Source organism: Pogoniulus pusillus, chromosome 10, assembly GCF_015220805.1.
Source record: "Pogoniulus pusillus isolate bPogPus1 chromosome 10, bPogPus1.pri, whole genome shotgun sequence".
In the NCBI taxonomy this organism is placed as follows: Eukaryota; Metazoa; Chordata; class Aves; order Piciformes; family Lybiidae; genus Pogoniulus; species Pogoniulus pusillus.
The window spans coordinates 22,214,601-22,228,695 of NC_087273.1; the positions used below are offsets into that span (position 1 = coordinate 22,214,601).

At 44.2% G+C, this 14,095-nt stretch overlaps 1 long non-coding RNA gene across 1 annotated transcript; it reads right to left on the reverse strand.

The window, feature by feature from the left end:
- Positions 1-11,588: 11,588 nt before the first annotated feature.
- Positions 11,589-13,295, reverse strand: LOC135179008 (uncharacterized). Its single transcript, XR_010303849.1, has 2 exons — positions 13,186-13,295; positions 11,589-12,907 (listed from the first exon to the last, which is right to left on the reverse strand). It is a non-coding gene; the product is annotated as an uncharacterized LOC135179008 (long non-coding RNA).
- Positions 13,296-14,095: the final 800 nt, after the last annotated feature.

Sequence of the window (14,095 nt, forward strand, 5' to 3'; positions counted from 1 at the left end):
TGGTTTGGCTTTCTCCTGTGCTGCTGAGACAGTGCTGTTCCATGAGTTTTTGTCTCATGGAAACTCTGACATTTAGGCTTTTGCCATGTGGATGTGCAAAGTGGATATAGCTTGCAGTTTCAGCGGCTGCCGACAGAGAAATTCATTAGAGATCATTGCTAAATTCCTACCTCATCTTTGTGAGTAAAAAGCTGTTCCTCTGGGTTCTCCTCTCAGCCTGATCTGTAAGTGGGGTAAAGCTGTGTTGTAACGTAGCCTTTTCCAGTTTCTGACTTTCCTAAATCACTTGCCCATGAGCATTTTTATGAAGATTTCCAGCTGAATTAGAATCTGTAAATAGACCATAACTAGTTCTGTATATAGCCTGGGGGCAGGGTATTTGGGTTTTGGGCCAGGATAGCCCACTAAACTAATCAGTGGGGTGTTCTACAGTGTAGGCCTGGGGAAAATATGTGCAGTTTGAGGGGGCAGAGCAGCTGAGTGGTGACTGCCCTTAAATACAGTGGAGCTGTACTAATACAGCTTAGAATGACTGATGCATGCAGACAGAAGAATTGTTAACCTTAATGAATCATGTTTGGGACAGTGGATATATTAAGTATTGGAAATATACTTGGACAGTGTGTGACAGGCTGGTAAGATAAAAATTTATCCATCCAACACAAGATGTTTTGTAGGCTTCCAGGTTTTGACTCTTTTCTGGGTAGATTGATAACCATGAGACAAACCGAGATTGGTAAGAAGACATGCAGTGCTTTCTCAATGCCAAAGCCACTGGATTGTACAATACCAGTACTGCCAAGGCAATTGCTTTCTATTTCCTGATGGCTTTAGAAGATGCAGAATCATGTCTATGGATCACTCTCACTTTCAGGCTTTTGGAAAGGGTCACAGTGTAGTATTACCAATTAATGAGTGTAATTTAATATCAGTAATGTCACATAGAAAAGCCTTAACAAAAGACCTGAATAAATACCATCTACTGTTTGAGCAGATCAGCATGATGATTTTGTAGTATGAAATTACTCAGAGTGAAACAGTTACATCACTAGTTAATCTGAGAGTGATTTTCTTCTGAGTAGAACAACATTTCAAAAGCTTTGACCACCAGCATCCACTAGTTACAGGCAACTACATTCTCACAGAAACCCCACAACTCACTTGTTCTGTGCCCTGTATTGCTTTTTGGAAATACCAGATGCTATCTCAATATAATGTATGTACAATTGCATTTTAAATATCTCAAGAGTCACTGGTAGACAGATCATTCTCTTTAAAAGTGACTTTTCAATATTAAAATAGATCTAAGCAGTCTGCATTTAAATTTTCATTTAATATATTGCTGTTAAACTTTGAGTCTGCTTCAATGTTTATAAATAACACCATTATGCCACTATCCATTATTCCACTATCCATTTTCCATTGCATTTTCTCATCCTTAGCCCCTTGCATTGAAAGAAATAGCAGGCACATCTACTGCAGAATTGCATATGCAAGGCATACGAGCACTGATTACTTACCCTTGAGCACACAAGGTACCTGAAGGGTTCCTCCTACACTTGCTGCTTATGCTTGCTTCACTCTGTTGAGGAAAAAGTTGAGTTTGACTGACATGTTACCAACCCCAGCATTCTTGGAACAGTGTAGAAGCCCTCAGAAGGCTGTAAAATCACTCTCACAGATGTGCAGCAATTTAACTGTACAAAAAGCAATGGCCTACACCAGGACAGCAAGGTGCAGGTGAACACTGAATACTGAGGTTAGGAGTTCCTATATATGATTACTAATAATATCATGAAGTATCTTGATATTATCCTAATGCCTTAAAGTGATCTATCATATCTAAACAAAGTTTCTTCTTTCAGTCATGTGTGATATCATAATGATGTAGTGCAAGGTCTAAACAGCCTGCTCTCATGATATAAAAGTGAGGGGAAGAATAACAAACAAAACTCAGGGTTGAGAGAAAGAGTTTAATATAACCTGAGATATCACAAGAATAATAGTCTTAGTTAACAATCTGATTAATTTAACAATACGATGCACAATTACCTCAGCTTAGCCTATTTGCAGAAGAAGTGCAAAGAAATACAAGGGAAAAAAAAACCCAGATAGCATAAACCAGAAAGCCCAAGCCAGCAGCTACCCAACTCCCACTCATTCCACTGCTACGCTTGCAGAAAAGAGCCAGCACCTGGCCAGAGTCACACTATGGACAACAATGTGGTTAAAGCCATGCTCCCTTTATTGTGGTGATACAGTGTCTTTTATGCCAAACTTAGAAGAGGCATACTCAGTTAGCTTAATTAGGATTGGTACACACATAAGGCACAGATAGGCTAAGGCTGTGTGTGAGGTACAGATAGGGTAAAGTTTAAAGAAAACATTTATGGGTCAGCCTCCTGCAGCCAGCAGATCCTGCCCCCTTGCAGCTGGATGTGGGGGTTTGTTTCATCACCTTAGTTCCTGCCTCTGAGATGGGCTCAAGGACATTCTTTGCAGCATGGGTTGCTTATGTTTATCAAATCATGTCCTCTGTCAGCAAGAAATGCTTCCACAAGCACCCAAGAAGCTGGAACCCAGAAGCAGCAACCAGAACAAGAAGCCTTCTATATTGAAATTTGAACTTCAAGCCCCTCCAGTTAGCACTTTCACTTTTTGAACCTGTCATGACTGCAGCATGGTATGAATAACAGCTGCAGGGTCAAGTCAATCCATCACAGATATTGAGACTTTTCTGTTTTCTGCTCACACTTATTAGCTTTCCCTATAGGAGAAAATGAGAACATGTTTCTGCTGTAAGGATAGGAAGGCTGGTAGCTATGGTAGCAAGTCTCTGCAAGAGTGAGTCCTGTTTTGAAAATAGCAGTGCACAGGTTACATGGAATAAAATAAATATAGATTTGTTTCAATAAAGAGAATTGGAAAGGATTAGGTGTGCCGTTGAGAAATGTGTCTGTTCTTCATATTCATTACCCTGACAGTAGCTTATTAATGCTGTGTCAGCTTTCGTTTACAGCTTTCACAGGAGAAAAATTACACTTGATACGACAGAACACAAATGTAAACACACTTGTTTGCTTGGTATGTGTTTCGGTGGATATTTAAATAAATTAGCTATTTGCACTCAAGAGCCCTGAGAGACCTGTAGTAAGGTTGTGCTGTAACACATACTCTCCTAACAAGGTAAGAAAGGCAGAGAACATTGCTTGGATTTTATAAATAATGTAATGATGAACAGTTTTGTTTAAAATAATGAAATACTGAGGAAAGCGATAATTAAATGGAATGTCTTTGAAATAGAAAATAAACCTAATGCTTGATCAAGCATCTGTTCTAGTATATGTACAAAACAGAGTCTTGCTCAATTTTGTGCATAGCTATGACAACAGCTGTATCAGAATCCTTATGACAGTACTGGAAAAAGTCACAGAAGTCAGTATGCAAGAGTGTTATACTATAAATCCCTCCTTATCTTCTTTCATAGTGTTTAGTCAATTATTCTCAAAATCCCTCATATTTTATTTTATCCTTCAAGAACTGATTGCTCTTTTCTCACTACCATGCCTCATTCTAGATGAGAATACATGCTGTCAGTTGCAGGTACCTTACTTGCTAAATTAGGATCTTCAAACTGAAAATGCAATCTGCATTTTTGTAGCGGTTTGCTTCACTTAGGACATTAATCTTGCATTGTTTGTAGGGGGTAGGTCTTGGTATTTTACATAGATCTGTCAAGTTGGTTTCACTTAGGCCGCGTGGGAGTGGGAAAGACATGGACTCATGCCAATATGGTACATAGGTCGACAATCCGTTTATTGAAGCTAAGCGTAGTGCTTATATTGTGGAGATCATCACAGGGGTGTGTACTTCTGATAGGCTTACATAGCAGAGTATGGGCTGTCCACACACATAGAGACAGACCTGACCAACTACCTCCCTTAACCCCCCTTTGCGCAGCTAGCCACAACATTTTCCCATTCCCAGGGCTGATCAGCCTGCCCTCCTCACAGGGCTACAGATAGCAGCTTCTCTGCTAGCCTCCCAAGGCCACTTTCTGCAGCTGTGTCTCCTTATCACAATGACCCAAGTCTGTTCAGTTACTCAGCCCTGCTAAACACCAGCAATAAATCAAACTCAAAAAACAAAAGTAGTAGTAGTAGTAGTAGTAGTAGTAGTAGTAGTACTAAAAACACCCCGGCCTGATGGGACATGCTACTGAGGCTTGCAATCAGAGATACAGAAAGAAGCTGCTGAGACCAAAATCCACTGCTCTGAGATCTCTGTTGTGTTCCACCCAATGTTCCTGACATCAGTGAGCCACCCACTGCTCCTTATTCACCAAAACTGTGCTAGCTGTCTAGGCTTAGTCAGAGAGAGACTAAGGGAGAAGGCTGTCTCTCCTCACATGACATAATTAGATAGACCGTGACCCTAAATACACAGTAGTGCTGTGGTGGAAAGTCAACTAGGTCCTCAGGAGGCTGTAGGAGCCTTGAGTGAATTGCTTAGCTGACGGTACACAGCTCCATGTAACCTGCTTCTTCCTAATTGTGGTGTTGCCTAGTCCCCCAGGTAGCCATTGGAGAGAGCTGTCTCCAAACCTGAAAGCAGCAATCCATGTCCAGGAATGAGCTGGAGTCTAAGGAGCTTCAGAGCTTTGTCCAGCTATCATGCCAGGGCTATCATTCCAGGGCACATCTCCATTCTATCAGGACAGACCCTGTATCTGTCACTCTAACAACTCACAAACTGGCACTTCTGGTACTGAGGAGATGCAGGCTGTTTTGGAGGCAAGGATAGGAAGATGCACATGAACGTCTGGCAGTCTGATGGGTCTTAGCTTTCTAAAGAAGTGGTCTTTCTCTTGAATCACCTGTATAATTCTGGCAAATAATACAGCTATCTTCAAGAAGGGCTGTGCCATGTGCCATAGAGCAGGGTGTGTTTGTGCAGAGATTAGTAAACTTGACCTGACTGTACCTCAAGCAGCTGAGACCAGTTCTTCTAGGTCTGGTCTGACATTTATTTCATATAGAAAATATAGCAAAAGTTTTCTTGCCTTGTACCCATATGTATGCATATGTATCCACAACACATGGAATAAAGAAACAATGCTGTGATTCAAGTCCACATTGGACGGTGAAGAAGTGTTAGTCTATATGAAGCCTCAAAAAAACCCCAAACATTTCAAAGTAGGAAACTTGACAACTCAAATCCCTCAATGATAACACAACATCATCAATGACAACCGTGTTCTGAGTAGACTCATTATGGATAATGCCCATAGAAGAATACTCATACCCTCTTTCCAGATGCAAAACAATCTGGTCATTAGGCAATAATCAGCCTGACAGTTGTGCTGGTTTGAGGATAATTAAAATATTTCAAGAAGAGGAATTAGATCATTGGTGTGGTGGAGGGGCAGCAGTCCCAAAACTGAGGCTTCTCTATGCCTCTACATGCCTGGACATGTTCTTCTGCTGGGACCTATGGCAATAAACAGGTTGTGTAACACACACACACCCAGTCTGTGTACCCCTGGGGTCTGCCCAGGTAATCCCCTATTGGGAGGGTCCAGGCAAACAGCTACTGCCTATTAAGGTAAGGTTTGGGCTTACTGCCAACCTGATTGGTCACTTTAGATGGCCAAATGAGCCATGAGTCTATAAAAAGGAGTGCAAAGGTGCACCATGTGCTCAGAGTGTTCAGAGCGTTCAGAGGATCAAGCTCAGCTCTCTGATCCACATAGTAGTGCAGACCTGCTTGCATGGCCTAGACACAGAGTCAGGCCCTTACTTACTTGCAAACATTACTGAGGCTCAGACCTCTTGCATTGATCTTAAGGCGCAGTTAAGCTGTCTGCAAACCCTTTGAGAAGCAGAGCACATGCATGCCTGCATTTGATACATGTACGGGGAGCCGAGAGCCCCCTGCTTAAGCCTAGAGCAGCTGTACCTACTGGCTTGCTATCTTGCGTTTATCTACAGAGCTCAAGTCTCCCTGCAGCCAGCAGACCCTGCTTGCCAGCTGCCCTGTAAGCCTGGAAAAATCTAGGCCCAGCAGACCCTTTCAGACTGTCTGCTAACCTACAAACATAGCCTGCTAGCTGTGAGACGACTGTGTCAGAAGCTACACGGACAAATCCTTCTCCTGTACCTGGAAATCCTGCCAGCTGACCATCCCTGGACATGCATGGCATCTAGAAGCAGCAGCACTGAGGCAGAGACCACTTCACCAGGAGAGAAGGTCAGAGAAATCCTGTTTATCCCAGAGACTGGGAACACTTATCATTCTCATGCAAGCCGGGACAGATTCCAGCTTCAACAAGACCCGAATACTGGGCACACGCTGTGACACAATCCCGGGAGGGTGATTAATAATTAATACTTAAGAGCAACACATTTAAGCAAGCTTTAATTCCTTTGTAAAATAAGTTACCTCTGTCTTAAGAGCACACATAGTTTCAGCCCTTGCTGGGCAAACGGTATAGCTGTTAAGAGGCATTAAGCCTAAGGGAATCTTTCTCTCTGTCTACAGTTATTGATAATTTGATATTTTCATTTAATAATCCAATCCCTGTGAATATATCCCAGATGTTTTCATAACCTTGCACATAAAGAACTTATTATTCAGTGGTCGGGGGTGTCAAATTTGTAAATATTAATTTTAATAAATAATTTTATAAAAAATTAATACCGCCTCAAATTAATTTCTCACCTCCCCCTAACAGGGGAGGAATAAGAGAAATCCCCTCCACGACAATTGGCCGTGAGAAGAAAATAATAGTGATGTCTATATCACCCATTTGTTCTGCTGAGACATATTAAAACAAGAACACAAAGAAAGATAAGGCAGTCTCTGTCTGGCTGCCATCTGCTTTACTATCTCTGCCTGAACATATGTAATTTGAGCTAATCATTCTTCTAACATCTCTTGCCGACATTTCACAGCTCTCCCTGCAAATAAGGGGGATTCTGAGATAAGGGAGGGGGTTTGAAGAAGGTAGGAGGTTGGTCGGGAGCCCTCCTTGGCCAGTCTGCTGTTCAGGATGGATTTTGTATCTCTGTATTACTTTTACATTGTATATAGCTGTAAATATCTGTAGATATTGTTTATATATGCTTGTAAATTGTGCCATGCTGTAAATACACTGCTTCATTCTTTAACTTCCAGCTGACTGAGTCAGTCTTGTGAATTCCTAGCTGTGTGAGGGGGGCAGGAAATTCCAAGACCTGCACATAGTAATCACTCCAGCTAGCTGAGGGGACCTTTCACAGCGCTGTATCAGAGGAGCAGCCTTTTGATAATCAGCATTTAGCCTTGCTGTTGTCAGGATGACTAGAAAAGGAGTGCAAATAGAGTGGGATAAACCAGAAAAAAATGGATAAAACTTTTTTTCATGAAAAAAAATCACTTTTACAGAAAAAAAAATTGCTTTTAAGTCATACTAAGAATTTATATCATACCAAATTAAGTCATGACAAAAATGGATAGAACTACTTGAAATAAAATGAAGTGTTTGATTTTATCTGACCATGAAAGAATAAAAAAATCCAGGGTGAAGCTGAAGACTGACATAAAATGTTTACAAAATGGGTTTCTTTAGTCATCTTTAAATGAGGATGAAAAGGAAATGCCTTCAATGAAGAAAAAAAAATATAATTATATTTTTGGATGGTTTATCAGTTGTGCCACTCTTAAGATCTCATAGCTCAAGATCTTTCTCTGTGGGACTTTTTCTAAAAGCATCATGGGCAGATTCTATGCCTCAAATTTCACAGCTATTTAGCTGCACATCAGGTGCTACCTGTTGCTGATCTAGTGCAGGATGACTTACATGAAAATCTACCATGACCCTACACTTTCCTAGAAAGATATTTCCTTGACTTCAGGTGCTAAATTAGAGCAAAGACACTGTGTTTAAGGCACAGCACTGTAGCACATAGGTATGAATGAATTATACGTGTGAGTGGGACTTTATCTCAGAGCAGTGGTTATGGGAAAGAGAAAGGGCCTTGCATTTTCCCATTTGTATTGTAAAAGCCTAAAATATGATTGTGCTAGTTTAAAGCTAGCTAGAATGTTTTGGTGAGAAGAACTAGATTACAGGCTGTGAAAGGGTGTGCTAGTTTGAAGCAAGCTGGGATGCGGCACATCCTGAGGAATGTGATCAACAAAGTCTCTACCATGGCAGCTCCCACCAGTAAGAAGGACACACTTTCTTTTCTTGGTGTGGTGGGATTTTGGAGACTACACATTCCTGGTTTCAGTCAGATTGTCAAACCTCTGCATGATGTGACTCGTAAGAGAAACAATTTCGACTGGAGACCTGAACAACAAGCAGCCTTTGATCAAATTAAGCGAGAAGTAGTTCATGCAGTGGGCTTGGGACCTGTGAGATCTGGTCCAGACATTAAGAACATTCTGTACACGGCTGCCAGTGACAATGGTCCAACTTGGAGTCTTTGGCAGAGAGCTCCAAATGAGACACGTGGTCGTCCACTTGGTTTCTGGGGACGTTGTTACAGAGGTTCAGAGACAAATTACACTGCAACTGAGAAAGAGATTCTAGCAGCCTATGAGGGAGTGAAAGCAGCTTCTGAAGTGATTGGAACTGAGTCACAATTGCTTTTAGCTCCTAGACTGCCAGTTCTTAACTGGATGTTCAAGGGCAAAGGTTCATCACCACATCATGCCACAGATGCAACCTGGTCTAAATGGATGGCTTTGATAACCCAACGAGCACAGATGGGTAATCTTGACCGACCTGGTCTAGTGGAGGTGATCACCAACTGGCCGGAAGGCACAGACTGTTCCAAACCTCCAGAGGAGAAAATAACTCGTGCTGAGGAAGCTCCTCCCTATGGTGATCTCTCTGATCAGGAAAAGAACTATGCTTTGTTCACAGATGGTTCCTGTCGTCTTGTTGGGAACAAGCGAATATGGAAGTCAGCGGTTTGGAGTCCAACCAGGAGAGTTACCGAAACGAAGGATGGAGAAGGAGAATCCAGTCAGTTCGCTGAGGTAAAAGCTGTTCAACTTGCTCTTGATGTGGCTGAACGTGAGAATTGGCCTATCCTTTACCTCTACACCGACTCGTGGATGGTAGCCAATGCTCTATGGGGTTGGCTAAAGGACTGGAAGAAGAATGGTTGGCAGAGGAAAGGAAAGCCTATTTGGTGTGCTGATCTATGGCAGGATATTGAAGCACGGCTGGAGAAAATTCCAGTGAAGGTGCGGCACGTAGATGCACACATGCCTAAGAGCAGAGCCACTGAGGAACATCAACATAACCAGAAGGCAGACCAAGCTGCTAAGATTGCTCAAGTTGATACCAACTCTGAACTTGACATTGACCTTGATTGGAAACACCGAGGTGAACTGTTCTTAGCTCGGTGGGCCCATGACTCATCTGGACATCAAGGCAGAGATGGAACATACCGATGGGCACGTGATAGGTCAATTGACTTGTCCATGGACGCTATCACCCAAGTCATCTATGACTGTGACATTTGTGCTGCTATTAAGCAGGCTAAGCGAATCAAGCCCTTATGGTATGGTGATAGATGGTCAAAGTACAAGTATGGTGAAGCCTGGCAGATTGACTACATCACTTTACCTCAATCACTTTCTGGTAAGCAGTATGTGCTGACGATGGTAGAAGCCAGCACTGTATGGTTGGAAACCTATCCAGTTCCACATGCTACTGCACGTAACACCATTGTTGGTTTGGAGAGACAGATCTTGTGGAGACATGGAACTCCAGAAAGAATCGAGTCAGACAATGGTACTCATTTCAAGAACAATCTTGTGAAAAACTGGGCCAAAGGGCATGGTATTGAATGGATCTACCACATACCCTACTATGCACCAGCTTCAGGGAAGATTGAGCGCTACAATGGTTTGCTGAAAACCACCCTAAAAGCCATGGGGGGTGGAACTCTGAAAAACTGGGACAAACATTTAGCACAAGCTACCTGGTTGGTAAATAGTAGAGGTTCAGTAAACAGAGCAGGACCTGCACAATCAGATTTGGTCCAAACAGTAGACGGTGATAAAGTTCCTGTTGTACGTGAGAAGAATCTGTTAGGGAAAACTGTTTGGGTATTTTCTCCTTCGGGCCAAGGGAAACCTGTCCGAGGGGTGGTTTCTGCTGAAGGTCCTGGTCATACCTACTGGGTAATGCAGGAGAATGGTGAAATCCAGTGTGTGCCACAGAGAAATCTAACCTTAGCTGAGAGAGTTTAAATTCAAGCTGTTAGGAGTTTTCTGTTCTAGGTAACATCGGCGCCCAACACTGAGAGAATCTACGATAGCATCTACAGTACATGAGCACGAACCCAACATCACCTGGGAGTCCCTGTTCTGAGCTTTTGAATCACCTACATCCGATTAAAGTGTGAACTGAACTTGTATATATTGTTTTAATGTAAATATTGGTTTAGGTTAGATTGGATAATTCTCAGCGATACTCTGAGCGAAGTAGACAAGGGGTGAATTGTGCTAGTTTGAAGCAAGCTGGGATGTTTTGGTAACAGAACTAGATAACAGGCAGTGAAATGAAAACAATTGATGTCAACGTCTCTCACAGTCTCGCTGAGAACTCTGGGAAGAAGAAAGACTTTTTCTCCATTTTGTTTCTCACTCTTGCTTTTGCCTTAGACCTGGTCACATCTCATTAACCCTGCTCCTACTAATCCTGCTCCCTAACCTCTTGGCTGCACCTCTCTTCTTCCTGAGAACTGGGGTAAGGTTGAGAGGGCCGGGGGAGGTGTTGGGGTGGTTTGGAAGCCCCTCCTGGGGACTCAGGTTTCTGGGAGGGGAGTTGTGCTTTTGTATTGTTTATCCTTTGAATATTTCTGTATATAACTGTATATAACTGTAAATATTGTAAATAGCTGCTTGTAAATTCTGCTAGCTGTAAATAAATTGCTTCATCTATATTCCCAGGGTCCGTCTGAGTTAGCTGGGGCAAATTCAAAAGTGTGGGGGGCGGGGTAACCCCCAAACCATCACAAAGGGAAACAGTGGTGATGTCTACTTCACTCACAGGCTTTCTGAGAGGTATAAAAGCAAGAATTCAAACACAGATAAGAGAGTTGCTCTCCGTCCAGGCTTTGAGATGCATTTCTTTCTCTCTAACCTAATCTGATTAATCCACTTGCTTCCTAACCCCCCTGGCTGACCCTCCGTTCTTCCTTGGGCACAAGGCAACATCTGGAGTAAGTTAGAGGGGTGGGAGAAGGTGGAAGGGCTGTTGGGAGCCCCTCCTGGGGACTCAGATTTCTGGGAGGGGTGCTGTGTTTCTGAATTACCTTTTATGTTGTATATGTCTGTATATAACTGTATATATATTGTAAATATCTGCTTGTATATTGTGCTAAGCTGTAAATATAAGCTTCATTCAATTTCCAGAGCCGTCTGAGTCTCATCTGGATGATTTCTAAAGTGTTTGGGGGCATATAACACCTAAACCACCTGTCAAGGTCCAGGAAAGCAGAGATGAACAGTATCTCTGTCTAGAGGAGCAAGACCTGTTCTTATGGATTTCTGTGTTGTGAAATTAAGGTGCAAACAAGACCATATATCGCCACAAAACTATTTATTAAAGGATAAGGTTGGGCAAAACAGAGGGAGAGAGGGGAGAAGGGGGAGAGAGAGAGATAAAAAGAATGACAGAGAAGAGAAGAAGGAGCAGGGAAGGAAAAGAGCTGTGATCATATTACCCTCAGTCACAGATGGAGGGAAGAGAGAGAGACACAGGTGCGTGGCCCAGGGATGATCTTCTGTGGAGTCTGTCAGAGGTTCTTCGGGTGGTGTGCAGCTCTGGTGGTTTGGTAGAGGTAGCACTGGTGATCTGGTGGCAGTGCCGCTGGTGGTCCAGTGGAGGTGTCACTGGTGGTCTGCTGTGAGTGCCACACTTTGGCAGGCATTCCTCCTGCCTTTTATACTCTCAGTTTTCTGCTCAGTGTCTGGCTGCAGCTCCCCAGAAAATCTTCCTGTGTATTCTCATGTATTCGCAGGGGTTCGGCGCTACAGGGGAGAGGGCCTCCGCCCCTGTTGGAGAAATTCTTGCTAGCAGAGGACACAAAATCATAAACATGAGCAACCCATGCTGGGAGCATCCTTGAATCCATCTTGGGAGTTAAGATACCAGGCGCTGGGTGGCTTCTCCCCACATGCAGCTGCAGGGAGTGGAGTGCCAGCTGCAGGTGGGCAGAGTTTAGCCAGCCCCAGACGCTGACCCTCAGATTGTTATGGTATACTGACCTATCCATGCCTTACATGTAATCCTGTACCCTCTATATGTAACCAATCTTGGTGGAGCATGCCTCTTGTAAGAATGCATGTAAGTCTCTGCATCACGGAAATAAAGCGGCCTATGACCATCTAACCATACTGGTGAACAAAGAGTCATTTTACCCAGGTGCTTCACTGGCATATGCCAATATATAGTGCCTGAACAGTGAATCAGGCATGTGGGCTAGACTGCAGCAGGCCGGCAGCGGGAAGGACCACGCTCAAGAGGCTGGAGGGTTGGCAAACGGGACCAACCACCCTGCGGATGTTTTTCGCATCGAAAAAATTATCATCACAGGAGCCACCAGACCAGAGGACATCGCTGAAAGAAGGGGGCGATAGCCGGAAGTTCAGAGCTGTGGCTGGGCACTCCAAGTGTGAAACAGGTAAGGCCACTATGGAAACGGATGTGGCACTGTCCCTGCTGACGTGTTTACTCTCTGAGAGAGACGTTCCATCAGACGTGAATAAGCTCTGTGAGCTGAGCGCATAGGAGAAGGACTTTGTATTAGGTCTAGCCAGTGCGCTGAGGAAGATGTGGAAGAGACGCGCTTGGGACCAAATTGCTGCTGACTGTAGAGCCGTTAAAATCACTCAAATCCACCTGGCGAGACATAAATCATTGCCTTAGTGGATGAAAATCCCACTGATAGGCACAATGTTGGCCACGCGTCACCGGGAACCGCCCCTCACCAGCACCTGTAATGGTGGCTGCTGATAGCCACTCACCGGCACCCATAATGGCAACTGCTAATAGCCACCTGGTGGCAGAAAGCTGCAAAAGCTTCTCAGTTTGTAAAAGTTTCCAGGACTGCCATAAAGAGCGGCTTGGCGGCAGCCGTGTGTGCTGTGATGAATCTACCGTGCTGCAGTGGCTCTTACCGCGATTGGCATGGTCCGTTTTATTGTCCGAAATGCAGCTCCCCCCACCACACCCCCGCCAACGACAGCTTGCAATGCAGGACAGAGACTTTTCGCTTTTAAGCAGTAAAAGATGCTACTGAAGGGACAGAGGGACAAAAAGCAGAGAGAAAAAAGAAACGTCAGAGAGACCACGCCAGCGAAGAAGCCGGACACCCCCCCCCCCCTCCACTTCATGTGGCTCGGCGAGCAGCCTTCCAGATCTGCCCTTCTTCACCATCACCCACACCCCTCCCACCCACCCGCCCTGTCCCCAGTGGACCGCACCCTGCAGCTGAGAGGCTTCCTGACAGATCTCCAGAAATCAAAAGGCTAAATTCAACCAGGATGGAGAGAGTCGGACTCTGCCTTGCTTTCTGGGCGTTTGTGTTGTTTTCTGGAGTGAGGGGAGGCGCAGACTGGTGCATTGGGGACGGAAGTCAGTGGGAAGGATCTAGGATCTGCCTGAGCTGGGTTGTTTCAGAGCGTTAGGTTAATTTGCATTTGTAAAGATACAAGGGGTTCAATTTCCATTTCAATAGCTCACACAGCCTTGGTTACACTGCTTAGCTCCAGCCTTTTTTTCTTTTTCTTTTTCTCTCGTGTTTCTGCCCTCTGTCTTGAGTGTGTCTGAGTGTCAGAGAAAGACAGCAGTTCAAAAGTTTTCAGAATAGATTTCATACTGAGGTAAAGGATGAGACACATGCATGAGTGAGAGGGAGGGAAGGAAAGAAACAACCATCGGGTGGACGAGCTGAAAAAGCTGGGGGCTGGGCAAGATGGAGGGCCGAGGACAAAAGCGGTGCTGGGGCTGCCAGCCCTCCTCCTCCTCCCCCTCCTCCCCCCCCTGCTGCAGAGCGGCTCGCGGGGCCCGTTTCCCCCCCACACCTCC